A 19,376-nucleotide genomic window follows, 5' to 3' on the forward strand; every position below is an offset into this window, starting at 1 on the left:
GAAGTAGTGTCACATCTTCCCAGCTCGCCCAAGGAGCCCTTCAATAGGCTTCATCACCCACTGACCGTAGGTCATACATGCAAAGCTTTTAGGTGGGATGAAGAAGTATCAGGAAGCATCCTGAAGGATCAGGCAAAGGAAAATGGAACCCAAAAGAAGGAATGGGAAACAATCTGGATGAAAATACTGAAAATACTTTTAGATAATAAACTACTGCTGTAGAGAATAAAGATCCTCCCTGACATGTGGCACGCTTTGATATGTGGCTGAGTTCCAGCCTTCCTAACCTCTTGAGAAAAAAACACCACCCCCCAAAACCAAACCACACCCTCTTTATTGGCAATCTTTATTTCATACAGATGAATCTTGACTTCTAGTTCCTTATAATATGGATTTAAGCAGCTCATTTAGATATTTACTAATTATAAAGTGTTTCATACGTACAGATACTAACATAGCGTATATTGCCTCCCATTTCATATCTGTTCTTTTTGCGTTTGTAGCTCCTCTCTCTCACTTTTTAGCAGTCTGCTGACACTCATATGGAAATCATTGTTAGAAAGAGATCTCTCCACACCTCCTCTGCCAGTGCTGCTTGACCGACACTGACTGTCTGAAAGACTGATAAGTCTTGCATGTATCTTTATCTTTCTCAGGTCACCCTCTTCAAAACACCTATACACACTGCTTAAAAGAAATCCCCCTAATTTTAATCTAAAATAAAATGCAATTAATAAATTCAAGTTTTATTTTTAGCAGAAGGCTACAAATACAAGCCTTTACAATCAATACATTCAAGATACAACACACAGTATATGGTTTTTTAAAATAATTGCAGTGTGCAGTAATTCAGGGCTTTCCCAAGCTGGTGGACAGTCTAAGAAAGAGAAACAAGGTAGTGTTATTTTTACACCAGGTGGCCATTTTTACTTTTTTCAAATACTAAATCATTTCTTTTATTTAAAGAAAGTGATCCAAATCAATAGGCCTTCTGGTATTGACATTGTGAAGTAATATGCAGCAACACCAACCATTCTGAAACATTCCAGCGGGCTTTTAATGCAAGTGAGAGTCTGCTGGGAACAACCTCCCTGGCCGAGGCACATGGAGGGTGTTCTAATTTCCACTAAGCCCTGATCAATGGGAATTTATTACCACTTAGACAAATAGAAGGCCAGACTGTTTGCACAAAACCGAACCAGCTTGGATATATGGCCCACATCAGAAAGAAATGCAAATATTAAAAGTAAAGCAAAATAGTAAAACAATATATGGAAGTGTTTTTAGCCTTCCTTTTCCACAAAGCTAATGCTTTGCTACTACATCCTGTGAAAAAACAAATGCTGACAGAAGAAAGCTCACATGTATTTAATGGTTTTCCAGAGTAATATACGTACCATTGTTTCTGAACTGTAGTTCCTATTGTGCTCTGTGTCGTATTCATGTGTTTACCAAATGTCAGAAACCTCCTTTACAGGCTATTAATACTATTGTGGTCCCTCCAACATGCACACAAATACACCCACTCCTCTCACCACACACACTTTCTCAGTGTCCATCAATATGTTGCAAAGTCTGCGTTTCATTACCATATCATATGGAGTATTGATTCCTGTTCCAAGCTAAATAATGTTGTTTTTTAAAAGATCTTTTACCCTTTAAGTGGGGTTTGCTAACCGAACCGCAGACTGGTAACAAAGACGTATTATAGTATTTGATACCGTATATACTTTGGCAAACACCAAAACCAGTAACTTAGGCAGAAATTTCAATGCTTAATTCAAGTTTTACAAACAGAAAAATTGTGCACAAGATCCAGTTACACACATTCCATGTTAAAAAGGGAAACATTCCTAATAGACCTTTCAACATAATAAGATTCAGGCCTTAGCAGTAAAGAAAATGATTACCAGTTTTATTAGGCTTCAACTAGTTTCCATACCAGATCTAAAAAGTCACCTTGCACCTATATAAAGAGGATTATTTATGTATTTATCTGTACATGTGTCCTCATCAGCCACTGTAGACAATCATTTCATGGCATTCAGATTCAGCACAAAAACATCAAGGCCTAAGTACAAATATTATTACTATAATGGGTTTTCATTTCTAGAGGTCATCAGGGGAAGGGATTAATTTTGCTTGCTTTATTGTACACACAGAACAGCACACAGGGTCATATTACAATGCCTCTATCTGGAAAATCACATTCAGCTGTAATGAGAAAGGCACTTCTTAAAACAATTTTACAATTCTGGGTGTATTAGCTGTATTTTATTTCATTTCTATATTGCTTTCCTTTATGCACATTTATTTCAGATATCATTAATTGATTGTTAGTGATACTTACAATGATGATTTCAGGTGTCTTTTTTGATCTTTGACAACTGTTTGCATTTCCTTTTCAAGATTCCTTTTACCAGTAGTGATATGGAAACTTTTTGTATCTCTGAATTGCTGTAGAGATTTTTTCAGGATTGTATAGAGAACTTAAAATCTGTTAACCATGGCAAAAGTACTCCAAATACATTGTATTTCCTTACAGTTTCTGTTTAGCATACATAAAATGGTCTCTGGCTAATAACTTACAGACACAGCTTTATTTTCCCCTTGCTTCCTCAGAGAACGTCTCGTTATGAGGTATTATTTAAATGAGACAACCGCATTCTCATCTATGCTGCATGAAACTGATATTCTGCTACCCAAGGAACTTCATTCTTGCTCGCATCAGTTGACGTTGTGAAGCAGGCTTTGTATAGGCAGGGTCAGAGGTAGCAGGAAAGTGAATCCAAAAGATCATGTCACACAATGTCCAGATATATACATCTGTACACAATATCCATTTAATGAGTATGAAATTAACAGTCACATTTTGGCCAGCAACAGATGATTTTTTTAGTCCATTTTCAACCAGTTTCAAAGCTGTGTGAGTGAAAGTTCAACAGAGCCAGGACTGGCTGCAGAATCCCAATAGGTCAAACTGAGATAAGAAAAAGAGAAAATAAATTTTTAAATAAAATGTGGAGAAAAATGAGATGAAAAGCAAAACCAGAAATTGAATAGAACCATTGAACAGAGACACAAATACTGGAACTAAAATGAAGAAAAGGAAAAATTTGATGCCTACAGCATTTCTTATAAGCCTTACAGAGATTATTCATTTGCACAGACAAAACTTGTTCTTCTTTTTCTATGGCTGATAAAACGTAGATTTTGCTCAAGTTAGAAAACTTGTTTTCCCTAGGTTTCTTTGATAGGGATAAAAGAAGTAGAGTTTAAACTACTGGAAAAAAAGATTGACCAACCTGAAGAAGTTCCCTGAATATTCCCAGTCTTAACATTAATATTCTTCTGACTTACTTTGTCTTGGCAAAGGAGCTAAGAAGCAGCAGTGTCTGGAGATATTATGATTTCAGAGGCCAAGACTATCCATAAACCTTACAAAAGCACTGGAGAATTGCACAGAGCAACAGCATTATAGGCAAGATAAAACACATGCTTCCCTTCCCTAATGCACGCTCTTTCTGGCTCTGCAAATTGGCAAAGAACTCGTTCTCCCAGACACTGTCTTTTTGGAGCGCTGAAGACTATTCTTGGCACTTGAGGAATACATGCGCAAGCATGCTGGCCACTGAAATTATGAGCACAACTGAAGGAATGATATGTCCTTTCCCATTCTAGCAAGGATGTCTCAGGGACTCTATTGACTCGCATGCATTGAGACTACTTCTCACTCCAGCAAAGATCCATTAAACATACAACATTTTTTTGGCCAGAATATAGCCAAAGAAAATTCTCATTGCTGTGTGAGAGTACACACTGTGTAAGAGGAACACAAACATGTACCTTGGGGGTACCTGCTTTCCGTCATAACTGTAGTTCATTCAGAACTTGCAGCCTACATATTTTTCTCTACCTTTTTGAGAAAATATATAATAGAAGTACAGTTTGTTGTGGAGCAACATAGGTTTAAGACTGTAAAGTCTTTGTATGTTCCTGTGCGTAACATGCATAAGAAGGAAAAAATGATAAATAATTGCATTCTGCATTCATGTAAAACAACGTTAAAGGCCCAAATTGTGCTTAAACTGGCATAGATTAAATCCTGACGTGAAAGTAAATTATATTAACCCATTGTAAAGAACCTCACAAACACTCCCTTGCTTCTCCATCTAGACATAGTTAACATCAAGAGAAGAAACAAATACTGACAAACTAGAAATAATTAATAACTGTAACTTTACTGCAGAATATGCATTTTCCTTTACTGGAGTGTTTATACAGAATCACACACATATGCATAGAGAGAGCATCCATATGACCCTTACCTTTCTTGTTGCTTAAAATGTTGTTCTTTAAAATTCAAGAGAGGTTTCTGAATAAATCAAAATCAAAAACATTTAAGATGCTAGTTGAATCAGAAAAAGAAATATGATACAAAGAAGTGGAATTAGTCCAGAGGGTTTTTTAAATATTTGTCTTTAAATATCCCATTTTTCCAAGCCAAGGGGATTGGATTCCAGTCTTCTGGGTACTCAGAAGAGCCACTTCAGATTTAAAAGGTCTGATCCCACTTGACTCTGACTATAACAACATCCTGGCACCTGTCCTCAGCCTCACACTGAGATCCCAGACACCATCACACTAACTCACAGAAGAACACTTCTATGGGCTGGAGGCTACTGGTTCCCCAGTTGTTGATTCTTTTAAGCCAGGACCTTACTCTCCTCACTCCAGAGGGTTATTATTCTTGGATGGGTTAGTGGAATTAAGTCCTTTCGTAACTAGGAATTCTACACTTACTGGGACTGGAAGGGACATTCCCATGAAGAATTTTTTATTTTATCATCAAAACAAGAAATCCAAAAAAAGCTCCTGATCAGTTCTATCCAAACACAGCCCTATGCACGGAAGTCTATATAGTGCAAGGCTGTGAGAATATACAAAGACCAAACGCCTCCCAAACTTGCTGGTTTAGACTTCATTATGGCTACTCAGGAGGAGACACCAAGGCCAACTGACACAGGCCCCACACCCATACTACTAAACCCTTTCACCCTCCAAAACATGGTGGCTGCACTCAAAGTGTCTTTTTGAGATCTTCTCTGGCTCACACTAACTCCTGAACTACATCCAGGAATTAGTCAGCCAAAGGCTAGCTGGCACAGGCCAAAATCATGCTGAGGAACACACTGACACTTTAACAGTAGAAAGGGTAGTATTCCAGAGCTCAGGAATGTTCCTAGGCTCTGTTTAATTTTAGGCTATACATTTAGCCTGTAAGTCTTTCCATTAATGAAAGTAAGCTTTGGACTAAGTCCTTAGAGGGCCAGTGACATTTGAAGGATGGGAGAGGGATACAATCAATTTAAATATGCATTTGCAAATTTACAAAATATTATAAACATGTAAGGTAGTGCATCTATCTTCATCAGACTCTAAAGCTGTAAATACTAGATGTCATTTATAGATTAAATGGTTTTCCTAAATCTAATTTTATATTAATACAAACCATTTGTCAATTCAACATGAAGGTTTGTATTTTAAACATTCAAAAGTCATGGAATGCAAATGTTAGGGTTATCCCAGTGACTCATTGAACAAAACTTAAATTAAGGTATAAACTGAACAGAAAAATTAGTTTGCCTGAGAGGTGTTGAAACAGATCTGTAACTGACTTGCTCATGGCATTTTCACCTCTGCTTGTTTTTTAAGATCCCCCCTTTTGGGGAAAATCCTCTCAAAACCCCACAGCTCCAATAACCTGATCTCCTGTACATGCAAAAATTTAACTGACAGTAAACAAAAATTCAGCATGTGCAAGAGGGCTTTGACATGTGAATTCATAAGGAAAAAAAAATAATTCATCCACAGTCTAAGATGGAATTTTTCTGTTCCTGCTTACCTCCAGTAGTAATAGTTTCATGGATAGTTCCATTTCACCAAATCATGGAATGGTTAAATGCAGTACTTTTATCTTCATTATCACTCAAAGACTGATCCTTTCAGAAAATCTTCAAAGTAACTGGCAAAGATAACAAGATTGTCAACAAATATTTAAAGAAATTAAAGGAAACCATATCACCCTTAGATAAAAAGAAAGTTTTAAAAAGTATCAAACACATGGCTGATTCTTTTTTCACCATGCTACAGGAGGATAAGATATCACAGAAGGCAATATTATCAAAACAAATTTGAACACTTGTATTTGATCCTACTTTTTTCAAATTAGACACTTTATAATGTCATTAAGTCTTTGATAAGATCTGCAAATCAGAAAATGTAATTGTTTAAGAGCAGAGTTTTGCCAACCTATATTTCTCAGAATCCCTAATTTTGAGCTCCCAAAGGAATTGTCAATACAGCTGGCAATTAAAAAGGAATAACTCAGTTCAAAGTGATCCTTGTCATGTTCAGTCTGCCTATCTGGAGCTTGACTAAGGCAACTGAACTGTCAGGCATAAGGCAATGAAGGCCACCTCTGTCTCTGCCCCTGAGGCCATCATGGATAGTCAGCTCCATGGAGTTAAGTCTTCTATTTGTCTTTATTCTTTTTTAAAGCAACTAAATACAGGAACCCTCCTCACCACCAGGATTTTCCTTCTTCACTGGTCAGCATCAACACTTCAAGAGCTCACTCTTCTCTTGAGAATGACTCGTGACTTGTTTTTTCCTGACTTGTTTACTTATGTGTGAGTACAAGATAGATACATGCAGAGAGCAATGCTGGCAACTCTCTCCCTAGATAGGACTCAGCTATTTTAGCGTAGTGGCAGAAGAGTTCTTCTTTTATAGCAGCTCCTTGACTTGAATAAGCTATTCTGGTAAAAGGTATCCATATTTTCTGGATTTTGCTAGCGTAGTTATGGCAGGAGAAGGAATGCAATACAGGTAAAGGTAAAGTGAAGACTCAGGACAGAAAGTAGAACAAACAGAGTGACCCTGATAAACACCCATGAGAGAGACCCTCTGAGCTAAGCCTTGACTGCAATAGACTTAGAGTTACAAATAAAGTATGTATTTCTTAGTTTCGTGTGTACATGGAAATATATTTTCAACATTTATAATTACATTACTTGATGACAGGTATCACAGTCTGTCACTGAAATTTGGAGATAACACTCTTCTGTTTATTCTCACTGAAGCTGCAGTTTGATGAAATGATTGTGTGTACTTATTGATAAATGGGATGAGCACTCAGGACTTCAATATTTTTCAAAATAAACACATATTGCTTTCTTTTTAGTGTTAGCATGTTCTAACATTTGGAGTACTTACACAGGGCTTAGATGTCAGTAATGCATGCATCCAAGATTTAGGGTATTCTGTTGACTTTTTAAAATATGAAGCCAAGCATAACCACGTTTTCATGGCATAGACGTTTATCCTGTGGGATCTCTCCACAGGTCAAAAACCATAAAAATCCCCAAATCCAAACCCTGAAACACAAAAGCAAGAGACAGGAGAGGCATCTAAATATTTCTGCCTTGAAGAAGGAATGTCTTACATCACATATCCTCATATATGATCTATTCACTGCACATGAAATATCTTTGATTTTTAAAATGTCTATATTAAAATATAAAGGATTAAAAATTGTAAATACAACAGAAGATGCCAATATGAAAAGAAGGTCTAAATCACCACCTGCTTTAAAGAGTTATATAAATATCTTTTGATTCATAAAAATATCAGAACAGGAGATAATAAAATCTTATTAATGTACAATGCTTCGTATTGCATCTCAAATTACTTTCACAGCAAGAAACTTGCCCTACCCCTATCCAAGCATCTGTGGTACTTCTAAGCAGAAGGAAGTATAAAATCAAATCATTCCTACCACATCATTACGTAATTTATTCTCAGTTATACCTTGAGAATGATTTTAAATATTCAATTAAGCTGCATTTGAATTTTGCCAAAGATTATTTCAGTTCTTATCACCTTTGGATGCCTGTTCAAAATGCTTACTGCTAAGGCATTAAATGTACCCTCCCATATTGTCACAATGACTGTAGGGTAAATGAGTCTATGATGATTTCTCCCTCCAAGGCTTGGAATATTAAATTAAAATCTAAAAGAAACAACAACATTGTTTTCATATAACCAGAGGCCTCTCCAAACGTAAAATACATTTGCATAGTTCCAGACTCACTGAGGAGGAAGTAAGTTGACTTATTCACATAAAAGCTGCAGTGATGTGTTCTTATATTCTGTCAAGCTACAAATCTGAAAATTTGCCTAAAGGCAAATTGGATTTTATCTATCCATAGCATTAATATAAAACAAATCGACATAGCTTTTTATTGATATTACAGTCTGGTTTTCTTCCTTCTAAATTTAAACCTTTCATCTGACAGTACATTGCAGATTTTTTGTTTCTCGCTTCTTCTATTGCTTAAGTACAATATGTTCAGTGGTGTTCTTACCTTTTAAAATGATACCTGCTTCCAATTAACAGCATTTCAACACAAAATTTCTCAAGAGTAACTAGACTGTGTTGATCCAACCCTTAAGTCATGACTTAAGTATGTATTTCAGTGGAGGGCTTTCTTTTTTTTGCCTGAGTAAGGACTGCAGAAGTGTTTGGGGTTTGTTTGGAAATTAATAGCTAGCAGTTTTCCTGTTCATTAGAAAAAGCTTTCTTTTTAAAGTTTCCTCCATAAATTATCTGAATCCTTCCCTACCATGGCCAATGAATTAGAACCATGTTGTAACATTGCATCATCTATATAGTTGTAAAATAGATTTAATACAATCAAGAATAAATCATTGACAAATAAATTCAATAAACATGGTCTGAAGACTGAGTCTTGGCGGACATCACAGTCCATTTCAGCCAAGCCAGATTCCTTGCCCTGTACAACAAATCCGTGTGCTCTTCTTGTTAAACAGTCATGAATCTGAGTTAAGTGACTTATCCTCAAGAGCATCATAGTCTTATCTCCCCTAATCAGCATTCTAGAGTCAATCAAATCAAATGCTTCTGTGAAAATTACAAAATACAGTGCCAGTACTTTGATTTTATCCAATGCTTGGTCACTGTCAGTATTACTGTTAAAATGCCAGATGCCAAAAAATATTGTTGGCACAGTCAGGAAGAAATGAAAGTCACAGATCTAAAGACGGGTTGAAATTCTGCCAACTAGAGGGATAGGAAGAGAAAAAGCCAAGATATTTTTATTCTCTTACTTACTGATAACTAACTAAAACTAACTGAAATTACTGAAAATCATCTCAAATATGGCATTCTGGGAGTTGATTGCAACATGAGGCATCACCCAGAGTAAGCTGAAATTCTTCGCATCGACCCCTACTTTGGCATAGCTAAAAACAAGTTCACTCTTTCTCTTTCAGAAAGTGTTTCAACATTCCTGAACGAGAAAGAACATCAATTCCGCTAACAGCTACCATTTTTTTTGCCATGACTCTACTACAGAAAGGGTGAAGGCAATGCCTTTATCTTTCTCTTTGGCTGAAATCACGATTAGATAGGTTTCTACTTGGCCAAACTAGGAAGAAAGGAAGGTAGATTTTTTTTTATTGTGCACTGTAGGGAGTAGGCAGACTTTAGCTATAACTAAGAGATTTCCAAGTAACTTTTCATAGCATTTTTCATTTTTCTCTGAATTGCAATTTAGATTTTTTATTGCACATTAAACTATCTCACCTAGAAAATAATCACTTGAAAATGATCCTTAGTTCAGGGGATTATGTGTGTAATATTTCAACTACAGCTAAAGTGGTCATAGCATCGACAATTCCTAAAGTTGGAAGGCCTGACAAAAAACATGGAATCTACAGTATCCAAAAGAGGTTAAGAAAAATCACATTTATGGGTTACCTAAGTAGATTTCAGTAATTTTATTTTGTAAAGAACAAGTATAATGGAGAATCTACCTGCATTAAAATCCCTGTCACTGAGAACAGAGGTTAATTTTGTCCCTTTGCAGTATTTCAGTGATGCACATTTTAAATTTATTTTGTTTCATATTTGGAGTTTTTTAAAATCCCCTATCCTGAAAGTAATCAAAACCCTAATCAATTTCATTTTTATTAAAAAAAAAGCATTTTTTGTTTATTTGTTTTTAAAAGAAACAATGACTGTGGTAAAATGTCTGAAAATGTCATCAAAGTTTACCTGAAAGCAGAATGTTCCCCTTCAGCTGTCTGAAAGGGCCTGGAAGTCTATACATTACTTCTAAAGGATCCACAAAAGAGTAACTAAGAAAATAAGCTTTAGAAAATAAGCTTTAGAAAATAAACTGTGACCCTCATATGTGATTGAAAAATATAGTAAAAAATTTGCAGATCTATTCCATTATGAGAGGAGGGTAGAAGCCAGGCAGGATACCTTAATGCTTTAAATGGCAGTAGACATACATTTGGGCAAATAAATTCTGCCCGTCTTGTCAGAAGAGCCAAAATTCACTATAAAAGAGTTCACTTATTTAGAGGTTTGCTGTTTGAAGAAAGACTTAGATAGCAAATAAAAAGAATGCCAAAATACTGTTAATTTACTTTTTCCGTCTTATTTTGCATACTTCATCATGCACACCTGACACTTTATCATGAAGTACTAAGCTCTTCTCATTCACTGTATATGGAGGTTGAGCGCCTTGCTCAGTATTGTGAATTCCTCTCCTAGAACAGGGCATGTAACTTCATTCTTGTCGTTCTTCTACTAAGCAAAATAATACTTATGTCTTTTTATGTAGTCTTTAGTGGTAGAGCGTGGCTGGGGTGTAGAAGCACCTCCTAGCTCCTAGTCTGGATGATCTCTGTTCCACCCTATTTTAGGATGAGATGTGGGAACCCAACACTGCAGCTTTTCCCCTTCTTTCTGGTTTTCATGGGAAGGAAAATGAGGAGATTAGGCTGGATGGAAAATACCGTAAGTTCCCCAGTTTGAACAACAAGACACCAGAAACCAAGACAAATTTTGAGCCTTAAAATTTTTAACTCCTTATTCTGTTTTTGTAATATACAGCTGTACAACTAAAAACAAAGGCTAAATAATAGGATTCTCATATATGAATGTGTTTGACTTGTTGTATTATTTATCTAATTAAAAACAATCAGAATCAATATTTAATGCTCTAAGCTAAACACGTTTACATTATTTCAGGAATCTGATCTTTAAAAAGTAAACTGAAGAGAAATTTAACATATATTGGCAAATAGTGAATTGGGAAATGGCCACATCTGCCTGTGAGCCTATCAGATTTAAAGGGCCTGCAGCAGAAAGTAATGGTAACTTTTTGTGGACTGGTTTATGCTGTAAAATCTGTATTCACATAACTGAAAAAGACTGACAATATATCAATGAACCCTCCAATATATTGCTATGTGCAAGTAAGTTTAAACCAAGCTTAAGTAAAGTTAGGAAATTATCTGACTAATGATGAAAATGGAAGTTCATAGTCTATGTTAACATCTGATTTTCTTTAGATGTACATCTTGGAAAGAAAATATAATACTTACTCTCCGACAGTGTGAACTTTTAGACCACAGCTTCTTTGCTAACACCTGCTAGTTTGAGGAAGGGTAGTCTTGGATCCACTGCTAAATTTAGGGTTTTGCCATGGCACTGAAATACAGTATTCCACAGTCACAGTTCCTATGTTTTATATCTCTAAGTCCACTCAACTAAAATATACATTTTACCACATCAGCAAAAGAAAGTATTTGGAGTTGACTGTATGCAGTACCAAATATTACTATTATTTTTATAACGTATACTTTCAACCAGATACCATCCTCAGATATGAATCTGCAGCTGAAAATACCTTATGAGAAAGCACAAACTGGCTTTTTAAGGCTATAGAGTAATGCATTCCACATATCTGAGCCTCAGATACAGCTGGTTTTTTTTTTTTTTTTACTTTGGATAACAATCACCAGTACAACGTTCTGTCCATAAAGATCTGTTAAAAATTTACCAGGCTATGATATTCATTATCATAGCCTTTCAAAAGAAATCTCAAATGTTAAAATGCAGCTAGATGTGTACTGGCAATATATCACTCTGTTCTAGTAAACACATATATTTTATTTTATTTTTTAGATTAGTTTCGTCTTGAAAATTACAAATTGGATTAGGAGGTTTGATATGATTGGAAAACAGATTGACAGTCTACTTAGCATTTTTATTAGTCGTGTAGATTATCTATGGGCTATAGATGACCTCAGTCAACTTAACATTCTTTAGGCAGCCAGACACAAGGCAACATCAGCCAATCATAAAAACATGTACTTGATTATTAGGTCTCAGGATGTGTCAAATCAATACACTGTATCACCTTCAAGGCTAGATATAAGAAGGCGTCTGCATCTTTTGTAACTTAGGAGGTTGAAGAAAAAATGCTAAAATAAAAATCACAGTTTACATAATTCTGTTCAATACAGGTACCTGTATTACTGTCATTTCAGGGTTTTGATATAATTATCACAATTTTTACTCTTTGAATCTCTTTGAAACCCAAAGAAATATAGGTCATAAATGTATTAAATAAAAACTTAAAAGGATCACACTGTTTCTTTGTCATTACTATATATGTATTCAACATTAAGTGGTCTCTTCCGCTTCTGATTGCAACAAGAAATGGGTTAATATAACCAACGTACACCAATACATCAAAGGACTGTTTGTAATCATGCTTGGCTGATGCCATCGCACTTTGTGATCTAAAGTTTAATGGAAAAATATGTAACACAGAGACTGTGGTTATGCTGTACTTGCACTATTTAAGTGCAGTACCCACATCAGTAGCAACACAGGGAGGGAACAATTCTTCAAAACTACTCCTTTTCTGCAATTCCTTGGTTCCTGGGTATTTATTAATCTACAGCTGGCCTTTACCACTACTTGGCTATCAACTTCACCCTATTGTCTGCCGACCTTTCTATCACATTTACCTTATTTAAGAAAACAGGGAACCAAGACTCTCAATTCTTTCTCTAATTAGCTCAAGCAAAGGAGTAGAAAGTGTAAAGTGTCGTTAACTTCCATTGATCTGGATGCATGCTTAAGGAAGTTACTCAGAGGTAGAATCTACTCATTGTTCTGAAGCAGTATAATTCAAAATACAGTTCCTCTACAGGCTGGATAGTATTAAGCCTATCTCTTACAGTTACCAAGACAGAGTGAAGGGACACCAATCCTTCTTTAAGATTACCTTACAGGAAAACTTAATCTTTGCATGCTTCGGCTGTGTCTACAGACTAGATCTCAAATGTTTCACCACAGAGAGTGCTTCCACATGACCGCAGTATATTCCCCAGGGATGAACTGCAACCTTGAAGCTGCAATAAAGATGAAACAAGACACATCTGTCCCATAGTCACGATCATAATATGAAAGGCTACTCTATCACACCATTAATAACTATGAATTTAGTTTTAAGTGGCTTGTGAGATGTTTCACTGATTTTTGTGCAGATTTTTCCATTTAACTTACCAGAAGACTTTTTTCTGAATTTGTTAACATTTTTCATTTCTAAAATTAAAATTGATTTGGAGGATAAAATTGCGAACAGTATATTCAGAAAAGTGATAGACATCTTTATCATAGCAGATAATATTTCTAAGCATGCACAAAATGTTGCCCTGATCAAACTACTTGAATAAGAAAATATCTGCCTGATATATCTACATATATCTATATTGATTCATCAGACAGATATTTTCCTCCTGAAGTCGGGGACCAAACCAAAGTCACCTTGGGGTACAGTTTAAATAAACATTACTTATAAAGACAGTAAAAGAGCAAGTGCAACAATACTTCCTTGACACAGATTAAAAACTGGCCACACCTTTTCTTTGAAAGAACTTTATTCAGGACTTGAAATAATATTTTGAAAATATTTCTTCTTGTCAAAACACAGCTTTAGTCAATCTTCTTCCTTCCTAGTGGATTCTTACTAGTGGAAGGAAGAGTCCTTAATATTCAGAAACTTTTTTAATACCTGTGCAGCAAAGACCTTTAGAGACTGAAGTTCCAGCATGCTTAATATCCCAGCCAGATATTTTTGGAATGTTTGTTTGTTTTATGGAACACTACTTGAATTACAGGACATGAGTAAAGTTTTTTCTGCTTAAGTCATTCAGTTATCCCTTTTGTAACAATGCTGGAACTGAGGTGGCTTTGTACATAACGTATCACACTTTGAAAAGCCTGTGCCAGTCAACTTTAATTTTTTTCTTCTTGTTTGATATAGAGATTCTTAAACTAAAATATCGTAACTGTTATTCCTAACAGAATTAACTGTTATTCTGAATAGAAATACATGTTACAATGCAACATGGTGTTTGAGAACTTTTTTCCCTCTTCCTGCTTAATTAAGTCCCGTAACTCCTAATTAACACTTCCTAAAGCTTTAGTTTGTCTAAGGTAGTAAGCCCTAGAATTTCAAGGGTAATAGGTGCTATGCTAATTGAACGGATAGTTACAAATGAGTTGCTAAGGGATTAGCCCAAGAAAAGCCAAATACATTTAGGAAGCTTTTGTGGTAGTTTTCTATACAGAAAGATCCAAAGAATCTTAACTGACTAGAAACTGAAAATCAGGCAAAAATGAACTCCTTTGCATCTGACTCTTACTAATGTGTATCTCTTCATCCTTCCCTCTCACTGACTTTGCTGGAAAAACAAACACATATGCCATAATTAACTAGATTTACAAACATAAGGTTTAACTTCTGCAACCTTTAGCGAATCTTGTTGCCTGATTTACTCTGGCTAAGGCTAAAGAAAAGTCAGATATGAGGGGTTAGAACGTTCTTTCCTCTGCTGAATACAGATTTCTGCTAACTAGCCAGCCTGTTCTTTGTTACAAGTCTTAAGATAATTTCTCTTTGCTCCCTGCTACCAGGTAGTGTGTGTGTATATATATATATATATATGTGTGTGTGTGTACACTGAAAGAGATTGTTTTTTTCAGAGAGATCCTGAAAAGCAAGCTGCCGTGTTGGATTGGGCAGTTCATTGGTAATGTCCCAGCATACCTTTCAAGTGTCCTACAGAAATGCACTGAAGTACGTGGCATAGCAAAAATTGTCTAGTGCACAGATCTAAGGGTCTCCATACCCCTGGAAACATCTTACTGTACTGAAGATCATTCCAGTTATTTAATTACTGGTAAATTTCCTAAAATGAATCCCTGGGTCATCATATGATCATATATAATATTTTGTCTTTTTTCTACTTACTTGTCCTTAAGGTCTCCTGATTAATGTTCTATTGGATATCTGAATTAGTGCCCTGGATTCAGGCTTCTTTATGTACCATTTTATGAAAGATATTGTATGAATGGCCTCATTAGAAATCTAATAGCACCTAAATTCCATGTCACTTTGCATTCTCACTTTTGGTTTTCTCCTCTGTCAGACTTCTTCATGATACTTCACATTCACTGATTTTTTGCATTTGAATATAAGTATGTTGCATTAATACACTATTGCAAACTACTTTAGTGTACTTGGAAGTGAACCCATTACTTTTGGTGACCTACGTAACAGCTTGTACTGCCCCTGTCTCATTCCCCCTTCTTCCTGGTGCAGTTGATGATAACAAAGTCGGTTAGTCAAGGACTGAGGCTAGTTTGGCCTGACTGGTGTTTTGTGAGACAACTTATTTTCTCTGGTGAGTTCCTAGCTTAGGTTACTTCTTCCAGCAATTTACTTTCTGGTCACTGACCCCAGCTTATTTAGTTATTTTTAGTAAGAAGGCCACAGTAAGGTCTCCCCAAAGCCTTCTCTTCTGCGAGCTAAACAACCTCAACTCAGCTTTTCTTCATAGGAGTGGTGTTCCAGCACTCTGATCCTTTTTGTGGCCCTCCTCTGGACTTGTTCTAGCAGATTAATGTCTTTTTTGTACTGGGGGGCCTAGAACTGGATGCAGTACTCCAAGTGGGGTCTCATGAGAGTGGAGTAGAGGGGTAGAATCACCACACTCAAGTTACTGGCCATGCTTCTTTTGATGCAGCCCAGGATATGGCTGGCTTTCTGGGCTGCAAGTGCACATTGCTGGCTCATGTCCAATTTTTCACCTACCATTATCCTCAAGTCTTTCTCCACAGGGCTGCTCTCAATCCATTCATCCCTCAGTCTGTACTGATACTTGTGATTGTCCCAACCCAGCTGCAAGACCTTACACTTGGCTTTGTTGAACTTCATAAGGTTCACCTGGGCCCACTTCTCAAGCCTGTCAAGGTCCCTCTGGATGACATCCCTTTCCTCAAGCGTATCAAATGCACCACTCAGCTCAGTGTCAGCCACAAAATGAGATGTCTGAAGATAATAGAACAGTAGGGTTAACATTGAAGAAAGATCTCCTCTTGAAGATACTGTATGACTTAAGATGAATACTGTTGGGAAGAAATGAACTATTTTCTCACTGTGTCCTTATCATTCACAGTCTGTCCCATAAGCCCCTGGGAGCTCTGAAGACCCACAGATTTTCACACATACCTCCTGTTTCTTTCATACTTAAATAATACATTATTTGTTTTTTAGTCTCTGGATATATGATTTTTTTTGTCTTCTTGGTTCTCTCATTCTATTTTAAATATTTGTCTGACAGGGGAACCTCAATCCATCCCATTCCTACCAGTTTGATGCCAGTGCTAGCACTAGATGCCCAGAGCCTGGAGAGGGATCACGGGTCAGCAGGAGAGCACATGAAGGGCAGCACAAAGGAATTCTAGCCACTCCAGCCAGTAAGTCAGCTTCATCGGGGGCCCAACTTAAATGCCTCTATGCAAACACACGTAGCATGGAGAATAAGAGGAGTTAGAGATGTGCACATGCCTGCAGGGCTATGATCTTATTGGCATCATGGAGACATGATGGGATTTCTCCTATGACTGGAGTGTTGGAATGGAAGGATACAGGCTGTTTAGGAAGGACAGGCAGGGGAGATGAGGAGAGGGTGTCTCCCTCTATGTCAATGACCCACTGGAGTGCATGGAGCTCCGTCTGGGGATGGATGAGGAGCTGACCTAGAGCTTATGGGTCAGGATTAAAGGGAGGGCAGGGACAGGTGACATTATAGTGGGGGTCTGCTACAGGCCACCCGACCAGGAAGACTGAGTGGATGAGGCCCTCTATAGACAGACAGGAGCAGCCTCACATTCACAAGCCATGGTCCTCATGGGGGACTTCAGCCACCCCGATATCTTTTGGAGGGACAACACAGTGGGACATGAGCAATCCAGGAGGTTCCTGGGATGTGTTGATGACAACTTGCTTCTTGAATTGATAGAGAGCCAATGAGGAGAGGTGTTATGCTGGACCTTGTTCTCACCAACAAGGAGGGGCTGGTGGGGAATGTGAAGCTCAAGGGCAGCCTTGGCTGCAGTGACCATAAACTGGTGGAGTTCAAGATCCTTAGGGCAGGGAGGAGGGCGCACAGCAAGCTCGCTACCCTGGACTTCAGGAGAGCAGACTTTGGCCTCTTCAGGGATCTGCCTGGTAGAGTACCATGGGATAAAGCCCTGGAGGGAAGAGGGGCCCAAGAAAACTGGTTAATATTCCAGGATCACCTCCTCCAAGCTCAGGAGAGATGCATCCCAACAAAGAGGAAGTCAGGCAAAAACTCCAGGAGGCCTGCATGGATGAACAAGGAGCTCCTGGACAAACTCAAAACACAGAAAGGAAGCCTACAGAGGGTGGAAGCAAGGACAAGTAGCCTGGGAGGAATACAGGGAAATTGTCCAAGCAGCCAGGGATCAGGTTAGGAAAGCCAAAGCCCCGACAGAATTAAATCTGGCCAGGGATTTCAAGGGCAACAAGAAAAGCTTCTATAGGTACGTTGGTGATAAAAGGAAGACTAGGGAAAATGTGGGCCCTCTCCAGAAGCAAATGGGAGACCTGGTTACCTGGGACATGGAGAAGGCTGAGGCACTCAATGCACTTTTGCCTCAGTCTTCACTGGCAAGTGCTCCAGCCACACCGCTCAAGTCGCAGAAGGCAAAGGCAGGGACTGGAGAATGAAGAACCGCCCACTGTAGGAGAAGATCAGGTTCAAGACCATCCAAGAAACCTGAAGGTGCACAAGTCCATGGGACCTGATGAGATGCATCTGTGGGTCCTGAGGGAACTGGCAGATGAAGTGGCTAAGCCACTATCCATCATATTTAAGAAGTCATGGCAGTCCAGGGAAGTTTCCACTGACTGGAAAAGGGGAAACATAACCCCCATTTTTAAAAAGGGAAAAAAGGAAGACCCTGGGAACTACAGGCCAGTCAGTCTCACCTCTGTACCCAGCAAGATAATGGAGCGGATCCTCCTGGAAACTATGCTAGGGTACATGGAAAATAAGGAGGTGATTGGTGACAGCCAACATGGCTTCACTAAGGGCAAATCATGGCTGACAAATTTGGTGGCCTTCTACAACAGGGTTACAGCGTTGGTGGATAAGGGAAGAGCAACTGACGTCATCTACCTGGACTTGTGCAAAGTATTTGACACTGTCCTGCACAACTTCCTTGTCTCTAAATTGGAGAGGCACAGATTTGATGGATGGACCACTCAGTGGATGATAACAAATTGGCTGGATGGTCACACTCAAAGAGTCGGGTTCAATGGCTCGTTATCCAAGTGGAGACCAGTGATGAGTGGCATTCCTCAGGGGTTGGTATTGGGACTGGCCCTGTTTAACATCTTTGGCGGCGACATGGACAGTGGGATTGAGTGCACCCTCAGCAAGTTTGCCGATGACACCCAGCTGTGTGGTGTGGTTGACACCCTGAAGGGAAGGGATGCCATCCAGAGGGACCTTGACAGGCTTGAGAGGTGGGCCTGTGTGAACCTCATGAAGTTCAACAAGGCCAAGTGCAAGGTCCTGCACATGGGTCAGGGCAATCCCAAGCACAAATACAGGCTGGACAATGAGTGGATTGAGAGTGGCCCTACAGAGAAGGACTTGGGGGTGTTGGTTGATGAGAAGCTCAACATGACCCAGTGTCCTGGTTTTGGTTGGGATAGGGTTAATTTTCTTCTTAGTAGCTGGTACAGTGCTGGGTTTTGGATTTAGTGTAAGAATAATGTTGATAACACACTGATGTTGTAGTTATTGCTAAGTAGCGCTTATCCTAAGTTAAGGACTTTTCAGTTTCCCATGCTCTGCCAGCAAGCAGGTGTGCAAGAAGCTGGGAGGGAGCACAGCCAGGACAGCTGACCCAAACTAGCCAAAAGGATATTCCATACCATAGGATGTCATGCCCAGTATATAAACTGGGGGGAGTTGGCCAGGAGGGGTGGATCGCTGCTTGGGCATCGGTCAATGGGTGGTGAGAAATTGCATTGTGCATCAGTTGTGTTTTCTTGGGTTTTATTTATCTTTTTTTTTTTTGTTACATTCCTTTTCATTACAAT

The sequence above is a fragment of the Gymnogyps californianus genome, chromosome 2 (genome assembly GCF_018139145.2).
Source record: "Gymnogyps californianus isolate 813 chromosome 2, ASM1813914v2, whole genome shotgun sequence".
In the NCBI taxonomy this organism is placed as follows: Eukaryota; Metazoa; Chordata; class Aves; order Accipitriformes; family Cathartidae; genus Gymnogyps; species Gymnogyps californianus.